This window comes from Ailuropoda melanoleuca, chromosome 2 (genome assembly GCF_002007445.2).
Source record: "Ailuropoda melanoleuca isolate Jingjing chromosome 2, ASM200744v2, whole genome shotgun sequence".
Lineage (NCBI taxonomy): Eukaryota > Metazoa > Chordata > Mammalia > Carnivora > Ursidae > Ailuropoda > Ailuropoda melanoleuca.
The window spans coordinates 111,610,283-111,629,161 of NC_048219.1; positions in this window are offsets into that span (position 1 = coordinate 111,610,283).

Genomic DNA, 18,879 nt, shown 5'->3' on the forward strand with positions numbered 1-18,879 from the left:
AATTAAAAATCAATTTGAAAACTGATTTATAGAAAAGAACTCCTTCCTCTGTGTCACCCCTCCTCAGTAATGCAGAGAAGTAAAAACTTAATAATATGCATGGTGTGCATGTAGCTACATATAAATCTAGAAGGTCCCTCCTCCCTCAAATTTGGTACCGATAAAGCTTTTAAATAATCTTTGTTAAAGTGATGTTTAACTTTATGTGTCAACTTGACTGGGCCATGAGGTGCCCAGATATTTGGTTAAACATTATTTCTGGTTTGTCTGTGAGGGTTTTTCTGGATGAAGTTAAAGTTCATCAGTCATTGAGTAAAGAAGAATGTCCTCTCCAACGTGGGTGCACTTCATTCAATCCGTTGAAGGTCTGAATAGAAAAAAAGACTGAATAAGGAAGAATTCTTTCTTTCTGCCTATCTTTGTGCTAGGATATTTGTCTTCTGCCTTTAGACTTAGACTGAAACTTAGACCATCAAATGACCTGGTTCTCAGATCAAACTCATTTTGGAACTATATCATCAGATCTACTGGGTCTGTATTTTTTAGTTTCCATAACTTTATGAGCCAATTCCTAAAAATAAATTTATTTGTTTACATATATGTTACTATTTATTATTCCATGTACATTTATCATATATATGTATATATGTATGTATACATATGTGTATGTATATATGTACATATATATATATATGTATGTATACACACACGTGTATACAAAAAAGTTAAATGTATTAGGTTCTCCAGAAACAGAAATAATACTATATTATATTGTCTTATTATATTATATTATATTATATTATATTATATTATATTATATCATATCATATTATATTATAATGTATTATATTATCTGGAGAACCCCATGTTGGGGAAGGTCATCAGAAAGACATGACCACTGATTGACCCTGTGGGTTGGACCTGGTCACTCAGAGGCTCTTCATTTCCTCCCATTTTGGGAATGTGGGCTCTGCTTGCCTTTACCACTGTCAGAAGCTTCTTCAAGGACATGACCTTGAAATGGTTATATGGTGTTGAGAACACCTGCACACTATACATGACTAAATCCGGTTAAGTCCTCTTTACACATTTTCAAGATTTGGTGGGTGGGTGCAGGGACCCATTTGTCTTGCCGCTGGTCATGACAAGCCTCGTATGTAAGTTCCCTCTGGTATTACAACTGCCACCAGCAACCTGGAGTGTCCTGCCTCTTCCTTTAGTCTCTCTCTGCTCTCTGAGCACAGGAGCAGTTTCAGATGATGCCCGGAAACCCCCTAGAGGGTTACAAACCATCTCCCTGACTAATACGTTTAACTTATTTAAAATGCTATCCAATAGCAAAAATACGAAAAAGAAAACCAAACTTGTGTTATTTTTCAATGTAATACAATGTTTTTCTCACCTTTATATTTCCAAATGCTGAGTGTATAAAATGAGCCCAGGCTATAGTGCAGTGTGTAGTAAATGTAACCTTTTATAGGATCTCTCCACAGCACGTTCTGAATACCAGTGCCTGGAATTCCACTAATACAAAGGAATGATCTACTTCTTTATCAGAGATGAAGTTTGAAGGGTAAGTACTTTGGATGAGGGTGTATATTGCCTTCAATTTATGTGAAAGTGGATGGGTGGTATTAGATCCCTTTGAATGTTTGTTTCCTGAAGAAGGGACGGTTTGGAGAAGGAAAAATAGCTGAAGAGGGTCACAAAAGGAGAAAGAGGTGATTGTATGCCCTAGGGTCTCTTTCTGCCGATTTCACATTTGTATAAAGTCCACTGTAATAAAGAGCACTCTCCCAAAGCTGACTGGGCACATCTCCGCTCTGCTCTGACCCTTAGGAATAATTCTTGGGAAAAGAAATTGCCTTCTTTTAGGATTTAATCTATTCTCTAACTAGAACTGTGTGAAAATATAAACTACTAAACAGATGCCAGCTTGCCATCTAGGGCAGCCTGACCCACTATATAAATTCTAAGGAGAATGAAGAGAGAAAGGATTCTTTTTCTATTTGGGTTTATTGTAAGCATAAGTACTAGAATATTCTTCCGATAACAGGTAGAGTCATGTCTCAATTGTTTACTCATCAGGATCAACTTGACTACTTTCTGAAGATCACTGTGACACAGTAAATGTTAGAAAAGATCAGGCAAATTTTCAAAAAGAAATGGATTAAAGCCTGAGTTTTTGTCAGTCACTGAAAAGGAAAAATAAAATCCATGTATCTATTTTTAATTTGTACAAAATGCCAACTTCAATTTCATGCCAAATTGAGTGTCATTACAGGATTAAATAGTTTGGCTACTAATTTTTGACAACATAGAGACAATATTTTAAAATTTAACTTTTTGACTATCGCCAAACATTAGGTTATCACAAGTTAAGTTTGAACTTAACATGCTGTCTTCTCCTTCTATTATCTAATCATTTCTAAAATTATCCAGAATGAAGAGAATAACTTACTTTCTTAGTCATCTGCCTTCTAGCTTGCATTAATAGGAATGTATTAATGGTTCAATTTTCCAGTTTAAGTTTTTAGAGAAGTCTTCAAATTACCCCCCAAATTGGAACTTTCCTTTTTTTAATAAACTTTCACCTCATAGTTGCTTTATTTACATATCTGCTTATAATTACTGAAACATGTGTTCTAGTTATTGTGTTAAGATCCGCAGAGGCAAGGGTGAACAATATATACACTCAACCCTCAATGGTCTTGCAGTCTTTGGATAGGCGACATTTAAGAGGATTGCAAACCATCCTACCACTCTAACTGCTACAAAAAAGCATGCATGGGTTCTCGCTAGAAGAAAGTCTAGAAATTCAGAGGGAGAGGCATGAAATTCAGCCTTCAGTTCTGAAGAAACATGTTAAGATGAAATGATGTGAGTGAAGTCTTCATCGTAAAGTATGACCGAGGATAATGGCCGCAGATTGGTTGGAAGAATATTGCAATGGCACCATTGACCAGCAATAGCATGGTTCATACCACCGTGATATGTAAGCTAGAGAAAATAAAATTAAATTGAGATGGGTTAGGTAATATATTCAGTAAATTTCAATTAATTTGTTCAAGAAGAACATATTCTTAATTAACTTGTATAATCACAGATAATTTAAATTCAGACTCTGGGTTTCCTAGCATTTATTAGGATAAAGTACGCTATGTTATTCACAGAAATTTTCATAATAAAATAGAGGCTATAATAGAAATACTCAGAAGTCTAATAATACCTGATCATCAGAAGTAACCTCAAAAAAGTGTAAATTTGCTGTTTTCCCTAATCTACTGGGCTCTTTGAGGTAGGAACTCTGAATGACCAGCAGACACATCTGATTCTCCTTTGTCTCTGTCTTGTTGGACCACTTATGTTGAAATATTTCCATTAAATATATTTTTGATCTCAAACATTTAAAACCCTAGGTAAAAAAGTTCATCTGTGGGGGAATAACGTTTAATCTATTTTTAAAGTATCACTGTGCTGTTCAAACAAAATTATATTAATTATAAATAATTTAAGTAATGTACCAAAATACAAAGAAAATGTTAGGAAAATAACTCACCTAATAAAAATTATTTCACATACATATGTTTGTATATATAGATGAGGAGAGCAATGAGAGTAAGAATGAGAGTAAGGGAACCTCAGGACATACTTTTAATTCCAAATCATATTATCTTAATTAACATGTATTAATTTAACATTTTCCCAAAGTTACTAAGAGAAAGAAACAAATTTAAGTGACTCTAGAAACATTACTGAACCTTTAATAATTAACCCTTCATCCTAGGAAAAAACAACTCAGATAGCTGTCCTTCAGCAGGTGAAGGGTTAAACAAATGTAGCTCATCCTTACCCTGGAATGCCCAACACTAAAAATTAATGAATTCCTGACACAGAGAACAACCTGGAAGGATCTCCAGATTCTTCTCTGAGTGGAAAAAAACAAAAACAAAAACAAAACAAAAAAAAAAACAAACAAACTCAAAAGATCACATGCTGCATGATTCCATATATACAGTATTTTTGAAATGGCACAATTATAGAAATGGTGAAGATTTCTATAAGATTAGTGGTTGCTAGGGGTTAAGTAAGCGGTGGAGTGGAAGGGGCGTGGATGTGGCTCTAAAAGGCCTACACTGAATGACGGTGGTGAAAACAGACTGTATCTCAATTTTATCAATGTCATCAGCTTGCTTGTGAAATCATGCTATGGTATTCCAAGATGTTACCTTTGGGGAGACAGGGGAAAGGCACACGAGATCTGCTTGTATTATGTCTTACAACTGCAATCTACAATTCTTTCAAAATTGGAAGTTTAATTAAAAAAGAAAAAAAACAGAGTTGATGAAAAAAAGAGGTTTGAGACACAGCACTGAAAAACTCGGTAATCCTAAAAAAATAGGAACCTAATTAAAATATTAACTGTTTTATACATGTTAAATGGTCAAAAAATGCATAAAGAGTACAATAAATATGACATTTTGTCTTGAAAAAGAGAGCCTCAAAGCCTAAAGAATTTTGTTTCTAATCAACCACTGGGAAAGGCTTTATTATGTGGGTTCCTACGGTTTTATGTTTTCAAAAATATCACAAAGTTCTGATGAGCTTTTATGAGAAGAAAAATAAAAATCAGGTTTTCTTTGGAGAGTCTTAGCAACTATGATTATTTTTTGATAGTTTATAGGAATAATGAATAGCATAATAGAAAGCCATGGGAAGAAATTTCAGAACTTAGATAATCTTGTCATTTATTCAAGGGACTTGGTCAGTCATAATGTAAAGAAAAATAACTACATTTTTTAGTACTAGGCTCTCACATGTTAAGAATAAAGATAATTTGGGTTAGAAAGTTTTTTTTTTCCCTACAAACTAACTCTGCAAAGGCGTGGAAAAAAATAGGGAAATATAAGCATCTTAGCTTCATTTTAAGCTGATCTTTGTGAAATGGAATTCTTCCAAAGTAAGCATTTATAGTACCATTTTGAGTAAAATGTAATATTGAAATCTGTATGAATGTGCATTAATTTAATCCATGTGTGCCTATGTTTAGCAACCAACTAGAGAATTAATATCTATCCCTTCCATAGTGATAAAGACTCAAATTCTTCACAACATTGTAAACCCTTCTTAACTAAATCATGGTTATGATAATAAATTCACATCTTGAAGGGTTTAAACACAAGAGAATAAAGAACTTAATAATGAAAGTTAATGGGTTACAATCCATTTAAACTGTATATTCAGAAAGACTATGTTTCATTGGGGAGTTTTGCCAGCTTAATAAATGAGAATCTTCTTTCCTGCATGTAAGAAATAAGCCTGGTTAACCACACAAGCAAGGTCAGCTCACTGATCAAAACACTACCAGAGAAGACAGAAGATGTTTGAAGGGCACTTTATCTCCAGACCTGGACCATGACCTTGATACAGGGACATTTTTTTCCTTTATTATAAAATAGCCATTTACAGTGATTTATGTTTTTGAATTAATCATTGGAGGAAAAAAGTAATTTCCACACTGTAAGATAAAAAAAAAATCTATAAGGGTAAAACTTCAAGTTATTCCCTCCTCTATTTCTTTTTTGTGGGGCTCAAAGACAGAAGCCACCATAATGAAGGAATTAAAATGTTTCATGGAACAGAGGATATAGTGTTCTGCTATGAAGAGTCAGTCAGGCTGGTTTTTGGAGTTAGGCCATATAACCCCCAAGAGATCTTTGTTCCATAGGCAGATCCATTACCATATTGCTCTGAATATTTATTAACTAACCTGAGCTAACTGACCTGCCACTCTGAAACAGGTGCCCAGCTCTGCCCTGGTGTGTGTCTAAAGATGCACATGGGAGAGGATTCAAAATTAATATTGTGAGTTAGAAATATATAAACTGGGCAAGTGGACAAGGTTTTGCTCAAGGGGTGGAACTGGAGGGAGAGAACATGACTCCCTGAAAGAAAATAGCCATGAGTGAAGTGGAAGCCTGGGAGATGGGGCCAAACTGTGTATCAGGCCCTACAAGCAGAGAGAGCAGCGGGGGCGCAGTAAGGTGTGAGACTGTATCTGGCCACTTAGGACACACACACACACACACCCTACCTTTTCCCAGTCTTCTTCCTGAGTGTGTGTACTTGAGAAAGGCAGAGCTGTGATATACAGGAAAGAACTGTGTCATTACGTTCCAGTTTTAGAAAAACTGGTTATAAATAGAAAAAACCTGTTATAAATATGAAGGAGGAAAAAAACAGCATTCAGAAAACCTGCCATGGCAGAGGTAGTGGTGATAGCAAAGCAGATAGCAAAGATATGTGTAGAAGGTACAAATCAAAAAATTCAGGGAAGTTAAGAAGTATAACTTTATTTTTCTACTGCTCAATTTGATTTGTTTTACATTTTCATTCAGGCGGACCACAAGATTTTGAATAAAAATTTTTCAGAGGCCTTCTCAATCTACAAATTGGTACCCAAGGAGCCTTATAGAGGGCCAAAGGGTAGGAAGACCTTCTTGTCATTTCTTCACTCAGTAAAGATGTCCATCATCTCGTCTGGTCATTGGCCAACAGACCATGTAGATAAATGCCAAGTCATTCCTTATTGTTCTTCAACCAGGTCTTTTGTTCTAAGTGACACATTCATGACATACATGGGGTCATGGGAATTATCTTGCCATGCTCTGCTTCCCTGGGCAGACAGACATTTCAATGAGGCTCTCTCAGCCTCATTAGTTGAGATCTATGTCTCAGGCAGTAAGAGGAACCTGAAATGCTCCTGGAGGACTTCCTCATTCCCAAGTTTCTTCCAGGATTTCCCAATTCAGGTCCCTTCTCTGCAGGATGCACTGGGATCTTAAAGCATCTCATTTTTCTTCCTCCTCTCCTTTCTCCTCCAACATGGGGCTGGCTTTTCTACATGGACCACTTCAGCAAATAGAAATTGATGAAACTGGGTCTTTTGAGGCCATTATAGTACCAGAGATAATAGAAGCCTAGCCAATAATAGATTTGCTAATTTATAATTATAACAATTTTTAATTTATAATTTCCTAATAGTTTCCTAATTTATAAGCCTGGTGTCTCCTCAGTTTATATTAAGGACCAAGGCTTGTGGAGATAAAAATCTCAGAATATAATTATTTTTCCCTGCCTTCTAATCTGTCAAATCCTCTCCCTTAGGGAAAAGAGTCTAGAAAGGTCTAAATACTTTAATTTGGGGAAAATGGGTGAGTGGAGAAGAAAAGAAGTTATAGTTAGTATAGAAGTTATGTGACTAATATAACAAAATAAAAATTATTAAAAAAAGAAGTTATAGAAGAAAGAGATAAATAGATGATAGATAGATGATAGATAGATAGATGATAGATAGATAGATGATGGATAGATAAATTACTCTGCCGTGTAAGTGAAACCTCCAGCTGATCCTGTTGGTGGACACTCAGAAAAGTGAATTATGAAATCCTGTGAATGCTCTAATGGTGTACTGCTGGATAAAGCTAAGATGCAGAGATGACATTCCTTTTTACCCATTATTTAGGATCTTGCAGTGATAGTCTCAGCATCCTTACAACTCAGTAAATGCTGATCTTTGAGAATTTTCTGTGGTAGCAACATTGAAATGCTATTTAGCACTGGACCAAGTGGGTCAGAAATCCTAAAATGTGAGAGAAACATGACTTTCTTATTAATAACAATGTTAAATAAAGTTAGTCCATATGTGACAAAGGACTATGGAACATGAAATAAATGTGGGTCAAAGGCCTATAAAGTTTTCATTCGTGTACAGTTTTCCTTTTTAGATAATCTTTCAAACAAACATAAGATGGCCAACATTAAAGATAGTTACTTACTGAAATTAAAAGTAAATAGCTATATATTATCTCAGTAAGTGTTTTTACTTTAGATTGATAAAAACTTGTGCATAGGACCTCTATTAAAACTGGATACACAATTGTGGTTGGTTGATAGCTGGGTTTTACTTGTTTACTAACTTGTTTAGCTGTAACAGGTAATGTTAGAAAAATACTTCAATCCCTATTTGAAAGGCTGTTTCCCAATGCATCTAACTAAGCGGGAGCAAAATTGGTAGGAAACAAGGTAAAAATACTATTAACATCATAGTTACAATAGTATCAATGATCCTGTGTCAAGTTTTATTCGTTCCATGACTCATTTACTTTTTGTGACAGCGCTGTAAGGGTGCACTCGATTTATTATCTTCATTCGTAGGTGAGGACACTGAGACACTGAGAGCTTGGGTAGCTTGCCCAAGTAAGTGGGCAAGTCAGGATTTACAACCAGGCAGGCTGGCAGTAGAGTGCGTGAACATACCTTCCTTGCTCTACATCCCAGAAGGTTCATTTCACTTAGACCCCATAAAACAAGAGGTAATTAGCCTAAGCACGGAGGCAGCAAGGCTTCAAAACAGGGTTTCAGTGTAAGGACAGTCAAAGGCAAATGTTGCTTGAATAAGTTCTTGTATGCTTATTTGGGCTGATAAAAATGTTAATTTGTTCAATTGGTTAAAGGATTCACGTGTGAGGATATACTATTTAGGTGTATAGCGTTGGCTTACCCTTTCTTTCAGGCCTTGTCTAAAGACGTTTTCCTTCTTAGTGACAGTGACTGCACTGTACCTGAGTACCTGAGACCACACAGAAATTTGAAGTGCAAGGGAGTAGGACGGTCTTCGGGGAAAAGCAAAAGTACACGCTTAAGTTAACTTTCCTAAATAAACCTGCAGACCCTATTATCTCATCACACAAATTTTTCAGAAAATGTGGTATAGGGTAGAGGGAAAAATGTGAAGTCAGGCAGACGGGAATGCGTACTTGTTTGTGTGATTACCTTGGGAACGTTAACTGGCTTCTCTACTTAGTTCCATAACTGTAAAGTGCAAATAAAGCCGCCTAAGCAGGGTGCTGTGCAGATTAAGTGACATGACTTGTCAGTCCACCTTGAACCCCGACCCCTGTTTGAGCAGGAGCACTGTAATGGTAACTAGGAAAATGGAATTTCTATCACCGAACATCTGAAGTCAGCCAACTATGTATGTGTTGAGCGTGAAAAGTTTTGTCTAGACTCTCATTCCTGAGTTGGAGAATTTGATGCCCTCTGTGGCCAAACTGCCTGAGTTTGAGTCCCACGTCTGTCACTCACCAAGGGGTTGCTTACTGGGCAAGTTGCTTCATGCTCTTCTGTCTTAGTTTACCCTTCTGTAAAATGTACACGGTAATACTATCCTCATTGGTTGCTATGAAGATGAAGTAAGTTACTATTTATAAACACCTTCGAACAGTGACTTACACATAATTACCACTATGGAAGTGTTTGTTCAATAAATACCATTACAATGTATTTCTGACTTAAACTCTAATAATGGATTAGACTGGATGATTTTTTTAGTCACATACATTTCTGATATTCTTTGATTTTTGATTCAAGTAGACAGTTGTTCCATGTCTTATAGAGGTAATAAGAGGTATAAACTTTTGGATATTTAGTAAATACTATTTTAAAAGCCTGATTAATTCAGCTTCAGTGTTGGTCCGAAGCTACCTTTTTTAAGAGCCCACAATATCTGCATTTTTTAAAATTGAAACCGTGGTGTCTTTGTGTATTTAAGGTGAAATAAGGCAAGTGAAATTCGAATTCATTAAATATTCCCCAAAACATTTGACTTCATATATCCCCCCTTGTAAGAATTTGAGTTCATGCAGAAGAAAGGAAGAGTCCTGAGCAAAAGCGCAGTCACCTTGATGCCAAAGATTGTGATTATTAACACCAAAATAACAGATTATCCTTACGGCAACAGGTGGTCAGGACTCTGAGTCAACAATTTCCTCCGGTCCTCAGGAGTTCGGGCGTACTAATCTGCAGTCTGTTGCCAACGAATCAAATTGCTCCCCAAATATGAACTCCATTCTCCATGCTGGATTCAAAGTGTTCCAGACTTATTTCTGATCCCAGTGTATGATTGGATGCTGACTGAGTGAGTGTCTCAGACAAGTGATGAGGCACCTTGTCAAGATTATAGTCAGTAACTCAGACACTCCATCTCATACAATTTAGAGTTGGAAGGTGGTGGCTGCATTTATTTCTGTTAAGTGAGCATTGGAGATAAATGGCAGGCTTCATTTTCCAGCTTAACACTTTTGTGAGGGTGAATAATGGATAGCTAAAAGCAATGACGATACCTTAACAAAAGAAGAATGGGAACTGAGATTTAGTTTCCTCCATCTGTCTAAAATAATATCCCCTATCTTTTAGATACTACTGTCATCTCAATGGTACCCCCATTCATTAAACTTATTTTCGGCAAAACCTAAACATATGAGAATCAACTGAGGGATTATTAAGTATGATTTCTGTGGAGTGCAGACCATGCCATATAAACTCCTAATATATTTTGTCAGAAGGTTACATCCAGCCCAAGAGTAAATTTTAAGACTGAATTTTAAAGAATATAGTTATGAATGAAAGTTTGACAGGGATGTTTTCCAGATGCAACTAGAAGTTGGAGTCCAAAAATAATATAATGTGATGGGAATATAGTTAAGCTTCAGAAATCATAGACCGTGCCTGGTTTCTGTGTAGGAAGCCGGAAGCAAACATCATGAAAAGCACTTCAGATACATATGCCATCAAGAGGGGAAGGCTCTTTCTAGCTTCCTACAAAATGTCAGGTATTGACTTTCAAAACTTTGATAGAGAGAAATATAAAATCTTTTATCCCTGCCTGCTCTTCAGTGGTGATTCTGTTGATTTGTGCTGAAGGAAAGGACATGGAGGGTTAGATGTGATTCACCCATAGATTTAGAGCTCAACAAAATACGAGTTTTTAAACTACTTCCCCCCTTGTCCATTCCTGCTTCTTGGTTTAGCTATTAATCTAATTATCCCAGTCAGGCTAAATTCCCTAGCTGCTAAAGTTTGTTAGAAGCCACAGCAAGGGAAAGGTTAGTGGTACCCATCCCTTGATTGCTGAATGCCTGGGGTCCTTCTCTACACCAGGATGATGCATTGTTCCTGTGCTTGCATTGCCATAATCCCACTGTTCTACAAGCCAGTATATAATTTTACAATCTTTCTCATTATTAGCACATTTCAATAAAGTTCAAATTGGTATAGCCTCAAAGCCATTAACATTTTGTAGCACATTCTGGGTGGCACATTGCTCATTCAGAAAAATGTCTGTAGAGGAACACTCTTCTGATATATTACACTCCTTGGTTCATCATTTAAAACTTGAGACATCCACCAGCATATACATCTTATTTAAAGTGTCAAAAGAGGGCAAAAAAATTGCACTGACTTAAAAAGCCTTGTTACTTAAACTTCAGGGATCACTGCATCCATTTTCTCTCTTCAGTGTTAACCATTTTTTCCCTATCTCTCTCTCTATTCATTCACTTTTAAATGAGAGTCATAGGAGGGAGAGAATGGGTAAGCACTTTTTAAACAATGTTTAAACCCAAATTTTTAGGAAAAAAATAAAATTATTATTTGTCCAGGTTTAAATGAGGCAACCTAGAAGTATCTATATTCTTAGGAGCATTTTCTTTGCAGTTAACATTTTTGCAAAATATTGTTATTCAGGTGGGTGAGGCTTAAAAAGCAATTGAAATTTCTCACTTTTGTAGAGAAACTCAATAAAACTATTAAAGTCTGTAGGGAGGTTCTTGGAGTTTAAAAATTACAGAATCGATCTTTTTTTGTCACTCTTTAGGAATTTGTTATGGGATAAATCACTAAAGAACATGACTATCATTTGGGTGAGTAGAGGCTCAGTATCATTGCTTACTTTTTATGCTCTTATGTGTGGTTCTGATAGAATGAATGGTCATCTCCTAATTGTGATGGAGTGCCCTTTTCTGAATGACTCTCTTTTAACTTATTTTGATAGTGGAATTGTCACCACTTGAGATTTATTCTTTCAGTGGTTCTCTAACTCTGCTGGACTCTGATTCCCCCAGAGAAGCTTTTTAACAACAAAGATGCCCAAAGCCCACATGCAGAAGAGTCTGTTTGCAAGTAGTTGGGATAAAGCATTGATTTCTGCAGTTTTATCCACTTCTTACTTGATTCTGAGAGACTTAGTTTGGGAAACACTGAGTTCAAGTGATTCTTCAGTGGATTCATGTAAAATAGAGATGCCCCTAGGAGATAAGATATTATCATACATTAATGTCCTAGACTGAAGTTTTGTTTTGTTTTTCTAATTTGTTTCTGCCCCATAGGATGACCCTCTTTGAACATCACCAGTGTTGTGCTGACAAAGTGGGAAGGAGGGGCTGTAAGTTAGGGGATTGGATAGAAAAAGCCTTGGTTTATAGCATTTGCCTATTTCTATGGTGTGAATTCTTTATTATGACCCATTTCCCACTACTAATGGATTAACAACCATCTCATAAAGTTTCTAAATATTTACCAATTACCTCTCGTGAGCTGATGACATGAGGCTCCTGCACACCACTGAGACGGTAACTATTTTTGAGAAAGAAAGAAGGTAGGTTCCGAGGATATGGCCCAGGGCCAGTAGAGTATGGCTGGGTGTGACAGTCTGGTAAGGACATCCAGGAAAGGGTTCTGTTCAAAAGCCAACAAACAAAAGATATAAGAAAGGAGAAGTCTGTTTAAAAGTTCAGCAGGGTTTTATTTGGGATGCAGTTTTTGGACCTAGTAAAAAAGCTGTATGGATGAGAAAAATCCAGGAAGATGGCTGAGGTCAGGTTTCGGGTTAATGACAACACGTAGGCAGCCCAAACAAGAGGTATCTCAGAAAAGAGGAGATGAGCCACTAATCAGAAACCTAACAGGTTCACATAAAATCAAGCAGTAGATCAGTCAAGGTGTCAAAGCCAGATGTAGATAACATGTCTTAGAGAGTGGCAAGCGGAGAGAAGACAATTTGTGGGTAAGGTTGAAAACCAAGTCAGGACAAATATCAGGAGTGTTGGTACTGATTACCTTGCTACATTTAAGCAGCATTGGGAGCAAAGGAGGCTCTTAATAGACACCACTGAAAGACAGTAATTGACACCACTGAAAGACAGAGATTTAAAAGGGAACCTCAAATTATTCTAATTAGAGTGAAGACTTGCTAAACTATCTATGTGATGTCAAATAGTGCCATGGATGTTAACTTCCTGACAGATACTGTGGGAAACTCTTCCTTGCTAGTGTCCTTACTTACAAGCCACATTCCAATTGAAGGGTTTCTTTCTCAAATACAACAATATCAAAAATGGCTACCAGCTTTCTGAAATGTTAGTAGGTTCTGATTTTTCTGGCAGTAGGCAGTGATCTTCATATTATATATTTCCCTTACGCTCACAGTGGCAGACAATTGGAGTACTCATGAGCTTTTGTTCTATCATCTAAAAGTCACTTGTAGAACAGGAAGAATTATTGCTTTAACCACTTCCCAACCCCTTCAAGATGGAAGAGTGGTCTCTCTTATCCCAAGTAAAAAAATAGAATGATCAATGATTCAGTAGTATCTTAAGAGTACTATGGGGGTTCATGAAGATATCGGAAGGATGACCAGTTTGCTTTTTCTAAAATAATAGTTGACATAACTATACACAAAACTAATATAATATGTTAAGATAAAGACAATATTTCAAGAAATAATTTGTCTCTCTGTTATAATGACAAGAACCTTATATAATGAATTACAAAGAAAAGGAAATAGAGCTGACTTATTCCCACAGAAACAAATTCTGAATGAATAACCTTATTATAAATGTATATTCATTTTGCCTATTTGATTTTGTCCCAATTATTTCTCACTCTGACTCTTTTTGCAATACAATCAAGTATAAAGATTTAAAGAAAGATAGAACTGTATGTGAGCTGCATCCCCAAACCAAATTGACTCATGAAAGGTGATAAAAAGAATTGATACCACAGAATGAAGAGAAAAATGCTATTTACACGTGCCAGTCTTGAGGGTATCAGATCAAAAGCCAATTAATAAGAAAAGAAAATAAGCAACTAAAAAGTTACCTGGAGATATTAAGGCAGATTATTTTACTTCATATATTTCAAGAACATAATTTCTTTTCCATGGCACTCCTCTACCCTTTAATTTGGACCCTACATAAGTTAAATTGTATAGTTTAATGCAAGGGTATTAAATTGTATAATTCAATCTATAATTAAGTATAAATTTAATAAATATATATGTAGTAAAAGGGCGGAGTATAATGCAATCTTCAGTGCATAATTTAAGAATAATCAGAAACAGCATAGTACAAAAGTGTTTTTATTTGTCTGATCATTGATAATAATAAACAATAATATGAAAGGTAAAAACTGTGATCTGAAAAAAAGATTATAATTATACCTATCATGAAGATCAAGATAATTTAGCTCTATGCTTTTTGGTAACCAGAGAAAACAGAAAATGTTATTGATTTTATGATTATTTCTCATTTCTAATGAAATGAGAAAGCAAACCACATTTTCCAGGAAATAAAATATTTTCTCTTTGGACTCTACATTGATTTGTATAGAGATACTAAGTAATGCCACATTCAAGGTCCTCAATAATTTATGGTAAATGTAGTATACACATCATGGTGATTCCACCTGAAATGCAGCATATATAATTCATAAAAGTGGCTTTGAATTTGTTCAATGGATCTTCAAATCCACAGAAGTCAAATTTCCTGGTAAGTATCAAAATTATGTTGGAAAATAATCTCCAATTTCTTCATCCTTAATAAATTATCCAATTACAAAAAAAAAGTATTTGTAAATGATCTTAGTATATGAGAACCAATGTGTGTAAGAATAGCATCTTTTGATAATGTTTTATGACAGGAATGAAAAGAGAGCTTTACCTTCTCTCCAGGTTGTCCTATGAAAAATCTACCTACTTTTCCAGAAAAGTTATGAAAAAAATTTCCAAAACCATTAGAAATGATGTTTAAATATACCAGGGAATTTGTATGTAAGTTAAAGGAAATAATGTTTCAATCACGGTATTTTACAATGAAAGCCTTAGATTAAATCTAAGGAAGAGACCTTTATCTCTTGGCAAACATTATTTGGTTTTTCCCCAGAAATATGTTAGAGAGATAATTTTTTTATGTCCAGAATGGCATAATTGTCACTTAAATTAATTTTCTCAAGAACACAATAAATAAAAAGTACAAAGAATGAGATAAATTCAGTTGTTTTATGAATAGCATTTGCAGTTGCTTAAGATATAGGATTTCTCTGAAAAATTACATAAAGAAAAAACAACTCTAGATAATGGCTCTACTGTTTCTATAGTTTCTAAGTACTACCTTTTAAAGTTATTGCTCAAATGTAGATATTTAATTATTTGAAAGGTAAAGACAGAATTCCCTACTCTAAAACAGGAAAAAAATGAAAATTCTTAGAAAATCTGAAACTTTGTTAGACACAATCTCTGAATCTCTGAGAGACGAAAGATGAGTTTGTATCAGTTTGGAAGTCATTTTATAAAAATCTCTTTGGGTCTGTGCTGCATAGAAGAAACAATAAGTATAGCTCAACCTTGGAGTGATAAATGACAGTTGAGTTTTTTACAGGATTGAACAGTTTAAATTCCAGTCATTAATAAGTGAAGGCCACTGCCAAATAATAACAATAAATGTGAATACAATAGCAACAGCACAAATAAATGAGTTCTTGGAAGAAATAATTCTGTGAGCAGATGCTAAATCAGCAGTGATTACGGTCTTGCAAGGGTATATCAACACTTCTTTTCATGTTACTCTAATATCCTGAACAATGGCATTATATATCGAAAAGTAAAAGAGTAAGCTAAAAACATATTTTAAAACAAACAACAAAAAGTCCCAAACTCTGAAATCCAACTCTTTTAATGAAAAATAAATTCAACTGACTAAAACTGATCCAAATTTTACTATTATTCTACTAGTGTATGTGTGAGATCAAAAGCGCATACATAGTCCAAAAAAAAAAAAAATTGTGTAGTCCTATATGAATGGAAACTTGACCCACTGACAGCCAATCAGCAGCATTGAGATTAGAATTTTGCTTTCAAAATGGCCCATAAAATTGTTATGGACTTACATTTGCAAATACCACAATCTAGGGGACTGTTGACATTCTTGTGATGAACAATGGAGTTGGTTTTTATGAAGGACCCAGTTTGGAGGTTCTGAAGCCTCTGAGAATGGGGGATGAGGGGAAAATGAAGAATGAGAAGGTGTGGACTGACGGGCTTCTCCCTTTGGAGGAGATTATACTTTCCTGAGATTATACTTTAACTGTTTAAAGGCCACTGGATCTCCTTGCCATTTTTCTTTTATTGCTCCACAGTTTCTGGGACTTTTTTGGACCTCCCACTAATGAAGCTAATTTCCTGTGTTCAAATACATATAAACACATGCATTAGGCATATAGAAATTGAAAGGAATGAGAGTTATGGAGAGTGCTTGTGCATTATTCCAGTTATCTATTCTATAGCAAGCTATCGAAAAGCTTAGCGGCTTAAAATGGTCATTTGTTTTGTTACAAATCTTCAGTTTGGACGGGTCTCTGTGGAAATGTTCATCTCAGCTCCACGAGGCTTCAGCTGGGTTTTCTTAACCATGGCTGGAGGATCCACTTCCAAAACGGCTCACTCACAAGGCTGGGAAGTTGTCACTATGGTCAGTTGGGAGGTCTATGAAGACTATTGGCTGGGGGCTATTTCTTATAGCCTGAGCTTCTCCATAAGTGCTGCCTTTACTTTTTCAACAGATAGGTTCAGAAAGTTAGTGTTCCAACGGATAGGAGGTAGAAGTTGCCATCTCTCATAGATCTGAAAATTGGCACAGGCCAACTTTTACCATAGTCTTGTTGTTGAACACTCAGAACCCAAGGAAAAGGAATATCGACTCTACTTCTCTTTGGGAAAAGCATGAAAAAAATTGTGGCCTCCTTAAATCACCACAGATGTTTTGTGTCAGATTTGGAATCTCAAAATATAAATATGCTTCTGTCCATATGCAAAGCTACAGTAGGTGGCCGTCAACACTGTGTGATTTTTTTTTACATTCAAATTAATTTTCACAATAGCCTCCCAGAGTACCTAAAGTTTTGTCACTGAATTTTAGAGGTAAAACTTATCTCTGCCTGATTCCTTCATTTTAACAATGAGAAGGAAGAAAAAAAAAAAAAAAGGAAACTTGCATGTTAAATGCAGTCAATAGCAAATTTCGGTTGGAACTCTGACATCTAAGAGGGTTCCTTCTTCCATCTTTGGACTTCAGAAAATTCTCGTTACCACATACACAGGAAACCTAGGAAATCTTAACATCACATCAGAAGGTAAATTTACTAGACTGACTAGTTGTTCCCAATGAGTGAAGAACTCTGAGGGAATGAAGTATATACATTTGGAAGGTGGGAGAAATCTTACAAAGATTGAAGACACATGCAAATACTTTGTGGCTAGGAAGTGGGCTTAGATGGGAGATAGAATTAATGAGGTAGAAATAGAAGGAAACATATGGACACTCGGTGATTTAAATGTACAAAAAAGAGAAGTAGAAAATGAGTTTTGTGGAAAATTCTTAGGTTTCACCCTGAGGACAAAAAGAAAGGATTTAACAGGTTTTAGTTTCATTCAAGCACTAACAAGACTAAAAGTATAATTACGATATTTTGATCTGTAAATATATAAAAATGACAGTTATTTTGCATATGAAAGCATAAAAATGATCTGAATTATGCTTTGTTGAAGAATAATGAGGGATGTCTTAAATATCACATAAGCCCATCTAAATGGCTTTTACACAGCATCTTTCTTTATTCAATTCTAGAAGATATTTTAAAACTGCTTGAAATTGATTAGGCCATCTTTGGTTCCCTAACATAATAAAGCTTAGAAAATAGCTTTCACTGAGCTGCAGTATATTGTAATTTAAATTGAGTGATTTTCTAGCCGAGTCAGGTAAACGATGAGCCAAACTACAGTATGGCCTTAGGTGAACCTATTCTAAGAACAAGCAACTTATGTTTTAACTTGTTTTAGCAGATAAAACACAGGGGATACCGTTTATTAACCTTGTTTTCTGCAGGCAGAGGCTTTGTATGTTGTGGTCATCTGTGTGGTTGGATTGAATTGACCAATTTAGGCAAACTGACCGGTCATCTCAGAGCTAGGGATGCGTGACCAGACTTAATTATAATTTAGATGTAGATGTCAGGCCTTGCCTTGCCTTGCCTCCCTTCCCTTCCCTTCCCTTCCCTTCCCTTCCCTTCCCTTCCCTTCCCTTCTCTTCCCTTCCCTTCCCTCTTTCCCTTCCCTTCCCTTCCTTCTTTCAGAAAAGTAGCGGTGATCTGCCACTATGTATTACAAAAACAGGGAGTGAGTCAATCAATACACTCAACTATTTTTCTCTGAATAGAATACAAATAACCTATGTTATACACACTGTCTATAATAGTTACATAATCATGACAAGTATATCTAAAAATAGCTACTGAAATATGTCAGGACAGTTAGCTGAAAATAATAGACACTGGGTTTTGCTGATTTAAGCAAAATTGAGGTTTATTCAAAGGAAGTTCCAAAAAATGCCAGAAATCCAAGCTCAGAGAATTGATTGCCAGTGATGAAGCCTCAAAACCCTGCCATGCGGCTGGTGCAGTGGTGGTCTAGTGGCTATCACTGGGCTCATCTTCCACAGCTTGCACCACTGACCACCAGCATGGAACTAGAAAGGTTGCCGAAGCTTGCCACATAACAACCAAATTCTTGTGGTTTCTAGCTTTTGTCTGACCAGGCACAGCTCATGGGTGGAGCCAAAATGTCTTAGCTCAGGGTGCCATAATAATGTCATAGGTGGGGTGGCTTAGTGAGTGGACATTGAATTTCCTACAATTATAGAGGCTGGAAAG